This window comes from Cupressus sempervirens, chromosome 4 (genome assembly GCF_028749045.1).
Source record: "Cupressus sempervirens isolate cs-2001-9-10 chromosome 4, ASM2874904v1, whole genome shotgun sequence".
In the NCBI taxonomy this organism is placed as follows: domain Eukaryota; kingdom Viridiplantae; phylum Streptophyta; class Pinopsida; order Cupressales; family Cupressaceae; genus Cupressus; species Cupressus sempervirens.
The window spans coordinates 586318684-586333358 of NC_143121.1; positions in this window are offsets into that span (position 1 = coordinate 586318684).

Here is a 14675-nt window from a genome sequence, read left to right on the forward strand (position 1 = left end):
CTTGGTACCTTCATGTTCTCCTTCATAGGTTGTGGTGTACCTTGTAGTTTCGTGTGTCTACTTGGTACCCTTACACCAATATATGATGTTATGTGTTATGTATTATGTATTATGTGTTAAAAATCTTGTATTATTATTTATCTTTTAGATATTTGATTTATTTAAGTGGTTGGAATTATTATATTTGGAATACAACTGAATCACCCCCTCCCTAAGATGTGTTTGTCTCTTCTTGGGCCTAAAAATTGGTATTATAGCCAAGTCCTTTTAAAGATGTTTGATCACTTAACATGATATTTGACACAAAATGTTTACAAAATGATAGTCCTAAGTTTGATGGAACCAACAACCTAATTTGGAAGAATGGTATGACTATTTATATGATATGTATGGGAGATGAATATTGGGATATTAATGAGAAGCCTAATGATATACCAAATGATCTATCAAATGCTACTACAAATCAAATGAAGCAACTCAAGAAAAAACATGATAGAAAGTTAATATTTGATTAGTGCCTTGTCTGATATAGAGTATTCTCGCATCTATGGATCAATGATAACCCATGGGGCATTTAAAAAGCTAGAAACTATTTGTAAATGTGATGGGTATGTTAAGCAATCTGAGTTGTAGGGTCTTTAAGGGAAGTATGAAGATATAAGGGTGAGTGAAAGTGAACTATTTTACCATTTATGTAGAGAGTGAATGATATAGTTTTTCCAGTTATAAGTAGAGATGGCACCTTAAGAAATGATGATGAACATGAGTAAAATTATGAGATCTTTGCCTACATGTTACAATGAAAAGGTCATGTCTATTTAGAAATTAAGAACTATAAAACAACTTTCAAGAGAAGCTTAGGCTGGAAGAATTTTTTTCTATGAGATGACTACTCTTGGTAATGAGCTACCAAATATTGAAACTACACTCAAATCCAATATTTATAAGATTAAGGAAGAACTTTTGAAAGATAGTAGCTATGCTAACTGTAAGAATTTTCTCAAGGCAAAAAATGAAAATGATAAGATCTAGTAGCTCAATCGATAACACAAATAAGAGAGATGAAATGATTTGATCATTAAATGACTAGATTCAATTATTATCAATAATAAAAATATGTATGGATGCAATACACATATAGATCTTCCTGAATATATAGGTAATGCTTAATAACTAGGAGTGCTGCTAGTGATAACCTATCAACTAGACAAGGTGTAATCACATGTTGCCTAAAGGTGGAACATCATCCATTGTACAACAAAGTATGTGTAACATGTGAAACAATGAGACAAGGATAATGTGGTAAGAACACAAAGGTGGATCTCACAAACAAATAGGTGTGAGATGACAATAAGTGCATGTGGATTTCTCCTACAATATGTGTTAAATAATGTGTTGACTCCTATGAGAACTAATATGAAAATGTTGTATCCTAAGTAAACATAAGTAAAGTGTAATTCGTAATTAATTCCACCAATACCCCTCCCTCCACCCCAACTTGTGAGAACATAAACATGATAATTTCTAAAGGGAAAAGGAAGGCTACAAATCAAATAGTAATGAACCACCTATGATGAAATAGAAATGTTTGGGCAATACTTCTAGAAACATGCACAAAAAGGGTAACAAAGCTTGGGCAATGCTTCAAGTAGCATGTAAAAATAGTAAGAGAGTGTAGCAAATGAGAAGCAGATGGACAAAGGGGGTTGATGGAATGAGGCTACATGCACAGAGACTAGCTTATATCCAAAAACTATGAAAGGGGTTAAAAAAGAGTGTATCCTCAAACCATAAATGTTCCAATTGTTGGCCAACACACACACTTGTTGTATAGTCATGGATATTGTGATCATTCATGAACTTGAATAACTGACACCATGTTAGAAATAGTGTTGTGCAAAAGGACTACAAAATAGAGGGAAATGGCCATCAAATATGCATGATTTAAATAGCTACATTAAATAGCCCTTTACTTCATAAATTACTTTTACTCAATCATTATGTTGTATGGACAACCTCATCATATGTCACTTGAACAAACCTAGCATGTACAACATGAGGGACAAATCCAAAAAATTAAATCTTATAATGTTACAATAGTACAAACCTCATGGAACACACATGGGATGAATATACATAATCAGATATTAACCCTTTCCAACATTCCATATTTATGATAATAATTTACTAGTCAAAGTCCAACAAATTGGAATACAATGACTGCAAGTATTCTTGGGTATCTATTACAGGAAACCATGGTTTGGAAGCAAATTAAGAGTATTAGTATTGTAGCCAGGAAAATGAGCTCAATAAACACTTTTGAGATGGTGATCTCGTGACGATCATGGATAAATCATTTATAGGTTCTCTTACTTGTTTTAGAATATGCTAACTATATTTCATATTGATCAACTCTAGAAAGAAACTAATTTGAAAGGAATTATTTTCTGTGACATTGCATCAATAATTTAAGAAAGGACACATGAGAGTGTCTTTTTTTCAAATTTGAGCCCAAAACACATAAGGCAATAAAAATTGTAAGAAGGAACATAACTAAATAAATGTAATCTCCTGAGAGTGCAACTCTCTATACTAGACTCTATTAGGCTACAATATGACTAATCAACTTATAGGGTGATTCTAGAACTTGTTCTTTACTGTCAAAGCATAAGCTGAACCCATCCAATATATACCTACATCACTTCTAGTGTATTTAGAACTTTTTCAAATGACCATATCAATGCTTCATATACTCTCATTAGCTACAATGACAATCAATAGATGGAATAAATAGCTACAGAAGAAAATAGATTAGAAGCATCATGCCTTGGTTTCCAATGTTAGCAATGTAGTGGTGAAGACTCAATATCAAAACTAATACCACCACATTGCCTTGGTCAATATGTGATCTAGTGTCTTTTCCATATCCTTTGAATTGCCACTGTTGCTGCTAGCAGCCCATAGGCAATGCCAAGGATTGCAAAAATAATTACAAAAATAACCAAGAGTGCACCACAAGCTTCCATGGATGCTAGAAAACTATCCAAAATACCCCATCCATAATAACAATTGTGGCATCCTACCATACATGGAGCATTGTTGTTGATTGATGAACAGTGCACTATCAGACCTCCAATACCTAGAATTATGAAAAAAACAAAAATTCCTACATTTTGATTGAGTTGGATTATTCAAATTGTGTGCAAGCAAAGATACAATTTTCAAAAACTAAATGTAATTTTGAGTTTATGATATGCAACAATCAATAATAGATAATGGATAATTAGATAACCTATTTGAGAAATTGAATCAAAATATAAGAAAAAAAACCAAAACAATAGTAGAATGGTATAGGATGCTTGGACAACAGTCAATCCCATCCATCATTGAATGAATTTCTTAACTCCCCATTTGTGTCCATCAGGTATGCAATACTGCCCATAATAGCAATTGTTTGCAAATAACAAATGGGAGAATTATTTAGCTCCACTTCTACACATTAGGTAGTGAGAATTTAAAACAAAATGTGAGGAAATGGTGACACCACTATAGGGGACAACTTGTATTGTTAATGTTTCAATTAATTTGCATGACCGACTGAATGTAAAAGCCATTTTCCTTCTATTTAATGAAAATGTATATATCTTATTTGAAAGCCAAAAAATTGCAACTAGAATGATTGTATAGTTAAAAAGGGTGGTAAATTAAAAGAAGCTACATTTGCAATAAGATCAACAATAATGTCTAAAGGCCTACCATTCCCCTTCTACTTTAGAAAATGTGAACAATAAAATTTTATTACTTGCAAAGATTCTCCAACTTAGAATGAATAATTCTACATTTTTGTTCTATTCTCAATGAGTAAATAGGTTAAAAATTATCAAATCTTACAATGAAATTTTTTCTATGCTATTCATTTTAAAAATTTGAGTGAGCAATAACTGGTCATAGGGTGGTTGCAAACTCAGTGGGTTACCACGAGAAGAAATTATTTATTTCATAAAATTATTGTATCTACTCATTCAAGAATCAATATCTTCTAGTATTTTTCTTTCAGTTGTACTATGATGAACATAGCAATGCCATAGGAAATGCATTGATTCTAAATGTTATCTCAAGGGATAATGAAAACAATTTGATATATCTTTGTTTGTTTCCACTAATGAAGAATAGATTTATTTTGTGGTGTGTATTGATTATACATGCAAGTCTTATTTAATTGACTTAAATGTTTATGTAATGGTATATGTTAAGAAGAGTACCAGTGCTTTTGAATTACCCTGTGGATGCAGGTGGAGGTTTGGGTAAGCCAAGACATGGATTGAGGGATTATAAAGTGTAGACTATAGATTACATGTTGACATCATTCACTCCAACTCCCAAGCAATGGTAGCTACAAATTCTTCTACTCCACATCCTTGGGGTTGTCGATTGAGATAAGCTTGGAAAATCCTCTATGGCTAACACTGTGTTGTGTTGATAGTCATTTAAAGTCCATTGCACTATGTTTAAATGTTGGATGTATCACCTTAGTAATAGTTCATAGGAATAATTAAACAAAAAAATGAATGATGAAATTTTTGTTGCAAGTAAAGACCCTGTGATCACTATTAATAATTCCTATGCATGATATCTGTAAGAACACTTAGTTACTAGTTCTTGTGACTAGGAGTGAACCAAAGATATTACACTTTGGTCTTAATGCAAGTCCAAATAGACAACATCTGAAAATTTATAAGAAGGGTTTTATAAGTTTATGATTTGGATATAAATTTGTTTTGGAGTTTATCTAAAATAATTACAGATGACAAAACAAATAAAAGATAAAAGCATGTTAGTCATAATATCATTATTGTTAACAATGTTCCAAATGTAAAGAATTATTTTTTTGAGCTTCTAGCAATGATCAAGTAGCTTACAGAATGGCTTAATGAGTCTTGGAAACTTCTCCCATTGTATCCTTGCTTTTGCCAATTTGAAGTTTCTAGTTACAAGCACGCAATCATGACTTTACATCACAAAGCAATCACATTCTAAAAAATTTCATGTTTTTTCATTACATTTTGATCTAAACAACAAATTCTAAACTTTCACTTATTCAAATGACTAATCTAAAAATGGGTCCTATTAAAGAATCTAATATAAATTCAAATAATGTATCTAGATTCTGTTGGAAATGATTGAAAAGATCATGAGGAAAATTATTGAAATGATCATATGGAACTGGTAAAGAATGTTCTCAATCATTGTTTTGTCATTGATGTCAAACTTGCTACTTCTAGGAATGACAATTGCTTTAGTGATCCAAATACTATCAAGTGGTTGATTGACAAGGAGGAGGAAATCAATAAGATGTAACTAGAACACCTAGAGAAAGGTTGAAGTTATGATGTTGTAATGAAGTACAGGGATCAGCTAAGCCATTGATGAAAAAGTGTATTGATGACATACTCTAAGACATAGAGAATGGGCACACTGAAACATATCAAAGATGTAAGGTTTTAGCTAAGACATCTGTAAAGCCTAACTAAAGTTCATTAGAGAGAGGGAGCTGAGCAAGCTAGTAGGTTCCGAACAGATTCCTAGTTGAAGCCAAGCAAGTTCAACTTCAAATGCCAAGTGAACTTCAGATGCCGAGTCAACTTCAGATGCCGAGAAACTTCAAATGCCGAGTAACATCAAGTGTCGAGCATCAGAAAACCAATAGTGCCAAGTAACACAGAGGTGTTGAACATCAGTAAATCAATAATGTCGAGTTGCTACATTATTTTGAAAATCGAAGATTCGCCAGATCTAAGCCAAAAAGGTTGTTATCTAGAAATCTGTGAATTAAATGGAAGATAAGAATGATGAGCTAGTGGCACAGAACACCATGTAGAACATTTTTTGGAGATTACAACTGGAGTCTAGATGAAGTTTCTAGATAAGAGCAAGATATAGGGTAGATACATTGTATCCTACCTAATCCATTTGAAACCCTAAAATTGGAGAGGGAGAATTGAGCAAAAAAGGCAAATCAAATTTCTATTTAAAGAGTCATAAGGTTATGAAGCAAAGAGAGAGAGAAGGTGGTCGAGCATAAAAGCATGAAGTGTTGAAGAAGGTGCTAAGGAGAAGAAAGCACAGAAACTCTGTTTGGATAGATGACCACAAGGATGATTGCATTGGTATGATGAGTAAGAAGACTCAAGGAGATGAAGCTTGAGATGACAAGATGTAAGAACTGAAGTGATTAAAAGCCAAGCAAAAGGACTAAACTGAAGAGTGATCTAAAATCTGCAAATTATGTTGTAAGTTGTATCAGATCAACAATCCATTATTGTTACTCTCTAGAAATTGTAACAGATAGTTTAAATCCTATGGACTTAGGTTGGTTTAATAGCCATGTTGTAAATCCTTTAACAGGGTGACATTCCAAGTGAATGTTCTAAAGTCCTTTGATCAGGCCCATTCCTAATAGTTTGGTGAAATCCTCTAACAAGGTCACATTTAACAGTGTGTTGTAAGCCTTTAACAGGGCAGGCTTTTAATAGGGCATCACTTTAGAAGAGTAAAAATCAAGTAGCATGTTATTGGTGGTTTTTCCCAAATTGGGTTTCCACGTAAATCATTGTGTCATGTGTTAATCTTGCATGTTTTATTACTGCATATTGATTTGTTGTAACTTGCTAAGATAGTTGACTTAAGTTTGGATGGATGAAAAGTGTATGGATTCATTATAAGTTGTGAAAAATTATTATTAGGGCATTTGGACCTTGAATAACTGATTCACCCCCCCCCCCCCCCTCTCAGTTATTCTAAAGAATTCTAACAGATTCTAAACAAATCAAAACATAAAATCTATGATTTAAATTTATCTCATCACTTACACATAATAACAATACCCACCTTGTCATGTGGACAGTCTTGGGGGAGAGCTTGCAACATTGTATTTGGATCTAGTTGATCTCTCTCTCTCTCTCTCTCTCTCTCTCTCTCTCTCTCTCTCTCTCTCTCTCTCTCTCTCTCTCTCTCTCTCTCTCTAATGAGCCAATTGGATCTGGTCTACATTTTAATGTCTCAAGTATTGCCTCGTGGTCTAACTCACAAACTTTCCAAAGAATCTTATTATGTGGTTTTCCACCATATTTTATCAAGTGGACATTTGATGCAACAACAAGGTTTGAATAGTGAAGAATCTTCCTCTATGTTTGCCAATCCTCAAATAACCACAAGTTAGAGTTCTTCATAGAATATTGTCTAAGCTATGTGTCAGTTACAACCACCGCACCGACATGGTACTCTAAACTTTCACCATCTATAACTAAGTCATCCAATTTTTGTTTGGCTTGGACACAATGACATAGATAATAATCTATCCCCCCTTCATTGCCTTCAGGTGCAATAATAGAAAAAACATGGCCTGTAGTGACAAATGTACAAAATGTGATCATTAATTCAGAAAATACTTAGGTAAAAGTTATAAAGTTACATATTGAAATTACAAATATATATAAATATATATATTACCAGGTTGCACTAGATTAGACAAGCAGTCAAAGTCAATAAACAAATCCATCTCTACCATTTCCAGTGCTTATGGGGGACGATAGGTGTCAATTGGGTCCAAAACCCATATATCCCATTTGTCCACCCATTTAGTCAACTCACACTCATCCTAATTTTTCTCTGCAAATGGTGGATAATAGCATGCCATTTTTTGTGTGTGGATACTCCATGAACCTGCATTAGAGCTTCTAAAAGAGTGCAACTCACTAGATCTTGTTAGTGTGCAACAATCCTCATATGGTGCAATGTTAGTATTATCTATCAACTAAAAAAATCTATGAACCATAGACTCACCTTCCTTACCTAGACCCATTGTAGAATTACACCACTGGACTATGGATTTTGCATCTATCAATATTGCTCCATCTTTTTACTTTAATTCTTCACGAGCTAAGGCTCTTTTGATGCATGTGCCTGCACCATCATGCTCTCCCTTTCTATGACTAGCTTCTATAAAATTCCACATATATTGAATTCTACACAACCTGTGCATCCTACTCAACCAGTAGAACATCTATGCATTCTTCAATTGAGATTCACAATTGTCTGATGAAATAATGTGTTGACGATATGTTATGCCCCTGTTAGCCAAATCTCCATAAAATAGTTGAAAATAACACTGTAAAAACTTCGTAGAATGTGATCAATCATCACTGATGTAAAAATGGTACTCCCTCAAAATCTTTTCTCATCCTCTATACTTGTAGGTGAATGCATGAATGTTATGTGAACAAATATGGAAACCTGTTGAGAAGTATAATACTTTGCTTGCACCTCATTTTGTGGTTGTAGTGTGTAGTTCTCTGTGAAGTCTACAACTGAAATAATGGTATCCAGTGGAAACATATCCTTACACAACTTGAATTGAAAATCTAGCCATCGAGCTCTATGTGTATGCCTTACATACTTGTAAATAATCTTTTCATGAAAAATCTTCATGAACTCATACACTGAAATCTTTTCAATGACTAAATCACATCTTTTACCCTATTTCTAAATTTGTTTCCTATCTTTTGAAGCATATGGCACTATCTTAAATTTTTCGTAATCTACTATTCCATTTCCAATTGCATGTGTACTATCCATATGTTCACAAGTTGATAAAAGTTGTAAAGACTCACAAAATAAGCATGTACCATCCAAGCATGATGTCTTGTAAAATTGTTGGTCATCCCCTATTTCACATAAAATGTTGGATATGAATTTCTTTGAAGATCTCGGTGGCTCATTCAAGTCACAGTCCTGCAAAACAAACTTAGAATGCAAAAACACACATATATGCCTAAAAAAATCAAAATGGTTAGAAAATTTAATATGTATCCTACAACAACAAGTTGTGCGTGTGTGATTTATCTTGATCACATAAAATGGTTTACCCATCTCAAAAAATCTTTGACTTATTCGAATTTGAGGATACGTACCAATAAATTTTGCAAAAAATTGTGTCTGAGTTGAGTCCAAAAAATGTTTCACATGTGGGTTTTGATTTTGGCTACCAATCCTCCTTCTTACAACATCTCTTTGATTAGGGAAAAAATGTGTGTTTTTTTTCCAAAAATCTTCGATCAATGATTTCAAAACTTCACCAATTTCTTTATCCTTTCGCGGTAGTTTACCACTAAATGTCCATAACTCATTTTTTTTTGGATCTTCCAATCTCTCACGCCTTAGCATGGCTCTTCTTAGAGTACCTCTACCAATTTTTAATGTTTTGCTTGTCTTTCTCATGAGTCGAGCTTTCTTCATTTGGGTACTTATCATTGTTGATGTAAGTACTCGTCTTGTGATATTACTATCTTTGGTGCATGATTTAGAACCCACTTTTTCATAAGCACTCATTAGATTCTTTACAATATTTTTTTCATTTGAATCATTCATCATTCTTAGCCCAAGAATCTTCATGATAGGCCTAAATTTTAAATTCCTCATCATTTCAACAAATAATTGGCATTGACCTATAATATTTAATTCTTCAAAGAATAATTTCCACATACGATTAACTTTTCTTTCACAAGTATGCTTGCTAATCTTGTCATGCATTGATTTCAAAATGTTAGTATCAATATCAATCAAATATTTTGGTCTTCTAAAATGAATTCTAGAACGTGTTATAATCTCTTCCGTTCCCTCAACATTTTGAACATCAACATAAGGTTAAGTGTCTTGCGTGCCTTGAACTGAAGATGATATACCTTGGAAATAAGATGCAAAAGATGGAATATCCCCTACTTGATATGTTGATGTTGCGCCTTCAACATGACATGATGGAGTGTGTACATCATCGGATCTACAAATTAGTGTCTCTTCAACATGAGAGGATGATATGACTCCAACATTGGAAGATGGTGTAGCTTCACAATTCAATTGTCTTCTTGAGTGTAATAGTCTCATTCATTCTCTTTGTATTTCCAATTCTTCCTCTTTGTTTCTTGTATTAGTGGTTCTTGATCCTCTTCAAAAGTCAATTCTTCATTATTGCTTTGCAATTTTCTTTGTTCACATAGTAGTTTCATTTTATCTCTTTTAATTGCCAAATCTCTCTCCCTATCTTCATTTGTTTGAATTTTTGGTTTCTTCCTTGGCATGATGATGATTTCTACATGTCAAATTATTCGAACATCTAAATTACTTACAATGCATAAATTGCAAATCATTGAAATACATATGAAAATTACAATTATTTCAATGAATACACAATAGATATCAAACAACTTGCCAAATTTCTAACCATTTCAAAATAACATTTCATTCAAACATACAGATTTTAATGAATTCATTATATATTAAACAACATATCAAATTATAATCAAATTTGTATCTATATATCAACAAACAATATTTAAAAAGGATCGCACTAACCTTTTCTATAGAAAGAATATTCAAAAAGCCTTCAAATAGCATATCCAATGATTGAATTTGGTGTTTGCTAGCTTCAAAAAGTCTTCAAATAGTGTTTTCTAACTTCTAACAGCTTGAAACCCATGTTTTCTATCAAAACAACAGAATGCACAATAGACAAAAAGCAAAGAATGGATGAAATGGGACCCAAACTTGTTTTGTGACATTTTTGGGTGATTTGACATAGTGCGTACGCACTATAAAGCATGTACACACACTGTCAAAACACATCTCTCCCTATCCCACCGTCCCCCATCCCCTATTCTCTCTCTTCTCTCCCATCCCCTACTCTCTCTCACTCTCCCTCTCCTACTCCCTCTCCCATTGCCTACACTCTCACTCTCTCTCTCCCATCCCCTAATTTCTCACTCTCTATCCTCTCCCATCCCCTACTCTCTCTCGCTCTCTCTCTCCTCTCCCATCCCCTACTCTCTCTCTCACTCTCTCTCCTCTTCCATCCCCTACTTTCTTTCTCCTACTCCCACTACCTACTCTCTCTCACCCTCTCTCCTCTCCCATCCCCTATTCTCTTTCTCTCACACACTCCCATCCCCCCTCTCTCTCTTGGGCTACTCTCTCTCTCCCATCCCCTAGTCTCTCTCTCTCCCTCCCTACTCTCTCTCCCCTCTCCCATCCCCTACTCTCTCTCGCTCTCTCTCTCCATCTCCCACTGCCTAGTCTCTCTCAGCCTCTCTCCTCTCCCATCCCCTACTCTCTAGATCTCTCACACACACTCCCATCACCCCTCTCTCTCCTTCTCCCACTCCCTCTCCCACTGCCTACTATCTCTCTCTCACTCTCTCTCCCCCTCTCTACTCTCTCTCTCATCCCTACTCTCATTCTCTCTCCCATCCCCCTACTCTGTCTCACACTCTCTCTCATCTCCTACTCTCACTCTCTCTCTCTCTCCCTTCCCATTCTCTCTCTCTGCCACCCCTTACTCTCTCTCACTCTCTTACGCTCTCTTCCATCCCCTACTCTCTCTCTTACACACACTCCCATCCCCCCTCTCCCTTTCCCACTCCCTCTCCCACCACCTACTATCTCTCTCTCTCTCTTAAGTTCTCTCTCTCCCTCTCTACTCTCTCTCTCTCCCATCCCTTACTCTCATTCTCTCTCTCTCCCATCCCCTACTCTCACTCTATCTCTCCCATCCTGTATGAGCTCTCTGTACCACCCCCTACTCTCTCTCAAACTCTCTCCCATCCCCTACTCTCTCTCTCTCTTACACACATTCCCATTCCCTCGTTCTCTCTCCCTCTCCCACCACCTACTCTCTTTCCCCCATCCCCTACTCTCTCTCTCCCCTCTTCCATCCCCTACTCTCTCTCTTTCATAGACAGACACACTCCCACCCCCCCTCTCTCTCCTCTCCCATCCCCTACTCTCTAAACTTATCACACACACTCCCATCCCCCCTCTCTCTCCCTCTCCCACCGCCTACTATCTCTCTCTCTCTACTCTCTCTCTCCCATCCCCTACTCTCACTCTCACTCTCTCCTATCCCCTACTCTCACTCTCTCTCTCTCCAATCCCGTACGAGCTCTCTCTACCACCCCCTACTCTCTCTCACACTCTCACACTCTCTCGCATCCCCTACTTTGTCTCTCTTACACACATTCTCATTCCCCCACTCTCTCCCTCTCCCACTCCCTCTCCCACCACCTACTCTCTCTCCCCCATCCCCTACTCTCTCTCTCTCTCTCCGCTCTCCCATCCCCTAAACTCTCTCTTTCACAAATACACACTCCCATCCCCCTCTCTCTCCCTCCCACTCCCTCTCCCATCACCTACTATCTCTCTCTCACTCTCACTCTCTCCCTCTCTACTCTCTCTCTCCCATCCCCTATTCTCACTCTCTCTGCCACCCCTACTCTCTCTCACACTCTCACACTCTCTCCCATCCCATACTCTCTCTCTTACACACACTCCCATCTCCCTCTCCCTCTCCCTCTCCCACTCCCTCTCCTACCACCTACTCTTTTTCTCTCCCATCCTCTACTCTCTCTCTATCTCTCTCCCCTCTCCCATTCCCTACTCTCTCTCTTTCACACACACCCGTCCCCCCTCTCTCTCCTCTCCCATCCCCTACTCTGTCTCTCACTCGCTCTCCCTCTCCCACTCCCTCTCCCACCGCCTACTCTCTCTCTCTCACCCTCACTCTCACTCTCTCTCTCTCTCTCTCTCTCTCTCTCTCTCTCTCTCTCTCTCTCTCTCTCTCTCTCTCTCACTTCTCCCTCTCTACTCTCTCTTTGTCACTCCCTACTCTCTCTCACATTTTCACACTCTCTCCCATCCCCTACTCTCTCTCTCTCTCTCTCTCTCTCTCTCTCTCTCTCTCTCTCTCACACACACACACACACACATTTCCATCCCCCCTCTATCTCCCTCTCCAACTCCCTCTCCCATCGCCTACTCTCTCTCTCATCCCCTACTCTCTCTCGAGCTACTCTCTCTCCCCCCTTTCTCATTCCCTACTCTCTCTCTTTCATACACATGCACTCCCATCCTACTCTCTCTTGCTCTCCCTCTCCCATTCCATCTCCCACTACCTACTCTCTCTCCCCCATCCCATCCCCTACTCTCAATCTCTCTCCCATCCTGTACTCTCTCTCCCCCCATCCCCTACTCTCAATCTCTCTCTCCCATCATTTACTCTCTATCTTCCACCCCTACTCTCTCTCACACTTCCTCTCTCTCTGATCCCCTACTCTCTCTCTCCCCTCTCCCATCTCCTACACTCTCTTTCACACACACCACAAACTCCCGTCCCCCCTCTCTCTCCTCTCTCATCCAATACTCTATAGTTCTCTCTCACACACACTCCCATCCCCCCTCTCTCTTTCTCTCCCACTCCCTCATCTACTGCCTACTATCTCTCTCTCTCTCACTCCCTCCCTCTCTACTCTCTCTCCCCTATCCCATTCTCTCTCCCCTCTCCCATCCCCTACTTTCTCTCTCTACCACCCCTACACTCTCTCACACTCTCTCCCATGCCCTACTCTCAATCTCTCTCTCCCATCCCATACTCTCTCTTTGCCACCCCTACTCTCTCACACACTTCCTCTCTCTCCCATCCTGTACTCTCTCTACCACCCCCACTCTCTCTCATTTCCTCTCTCTTCCATCCTCTACTCTCTCTCTCCCCCCTCTCTCATCCCCTACTTTCTCTCTATCTCTCTCTCTCTCTCACACAACCATCCCCGCCCCTCTCTCTCTTGCTCTTGCTTTGCGTCTCTTCTTCCCTCTTTATGCACTATTTAGGTCTTAATAGTGTATGCCCACTATAGCACGCATGTACTATTGAGACCCAAATTCAAAAAGTTTTAAATAGCGCATGTCCACTATAGCACACACACGCTTTAGAGTGCACATGCTATTCAAAGATTTGCATTAAACCAAGCTTAAGACTTGGTTTTGCCTTGGAGATCCAACCCAAAGGTTTGGAGTCTATAAACTGGTCTGAGACATGTTTTGCTGCAAACATACAAAAAATGATTGATTTTTTTTGTGTGCTCTCCTTCAAGATTCCTCGTGGTTGAGCATCAATAAGTTTGGGTTACATGGCATTGCAGGTCTCTGTGTTAGCTCTATAACCATATAATTTATTTTTAATTTGAACTATTTCAAGCCTTTCATCTATAATTTCTTTTGAATGTATGTCTATTTTTTGTCAAAAACCAGCATGTACTAATTGGGTTGTAGATTTTAACTCCTTCATTGAATTTTGCAACAACTTAGTTTTTTAGAAATTAGACTCCATTCTACACACTTTGGAAAAAAAGAAATTTTGATTTTAGATTAGTTTTCAATCATTTCTAGGTGGAGCACACAAATATTTCACGTTTTTGAGATGTGTCTAGTTAAAAAGTTCATTAAAAAAAAATTACACATTATAAAATTACCCGAAAAATCTAGGATAAACTATATAATGTTAAGTAACTTTTGACTAGAGCGATTAAAGAATTTCAAGAAAAAAGTTAAAATTTTAGGAGGGCCACACTTTGTACTTTGTTATGTTTTTTTGGAATAAATAGTACCGCTTTCTGTGGCCCCCTTTTTTGAGGACCTAAAACTAAACCATTTTGAAAAAAAATTTAGTAATTTAGAAACTAGATTCAAAGGACTACTACTTTTGTTTTTGTCATATCATAAAATTTTGAGTGTAACTATCTTCAAATTCTTGTTGAAGTTCAGAAATTGTTGATTTCAGAAAAAAGGTGTCCACT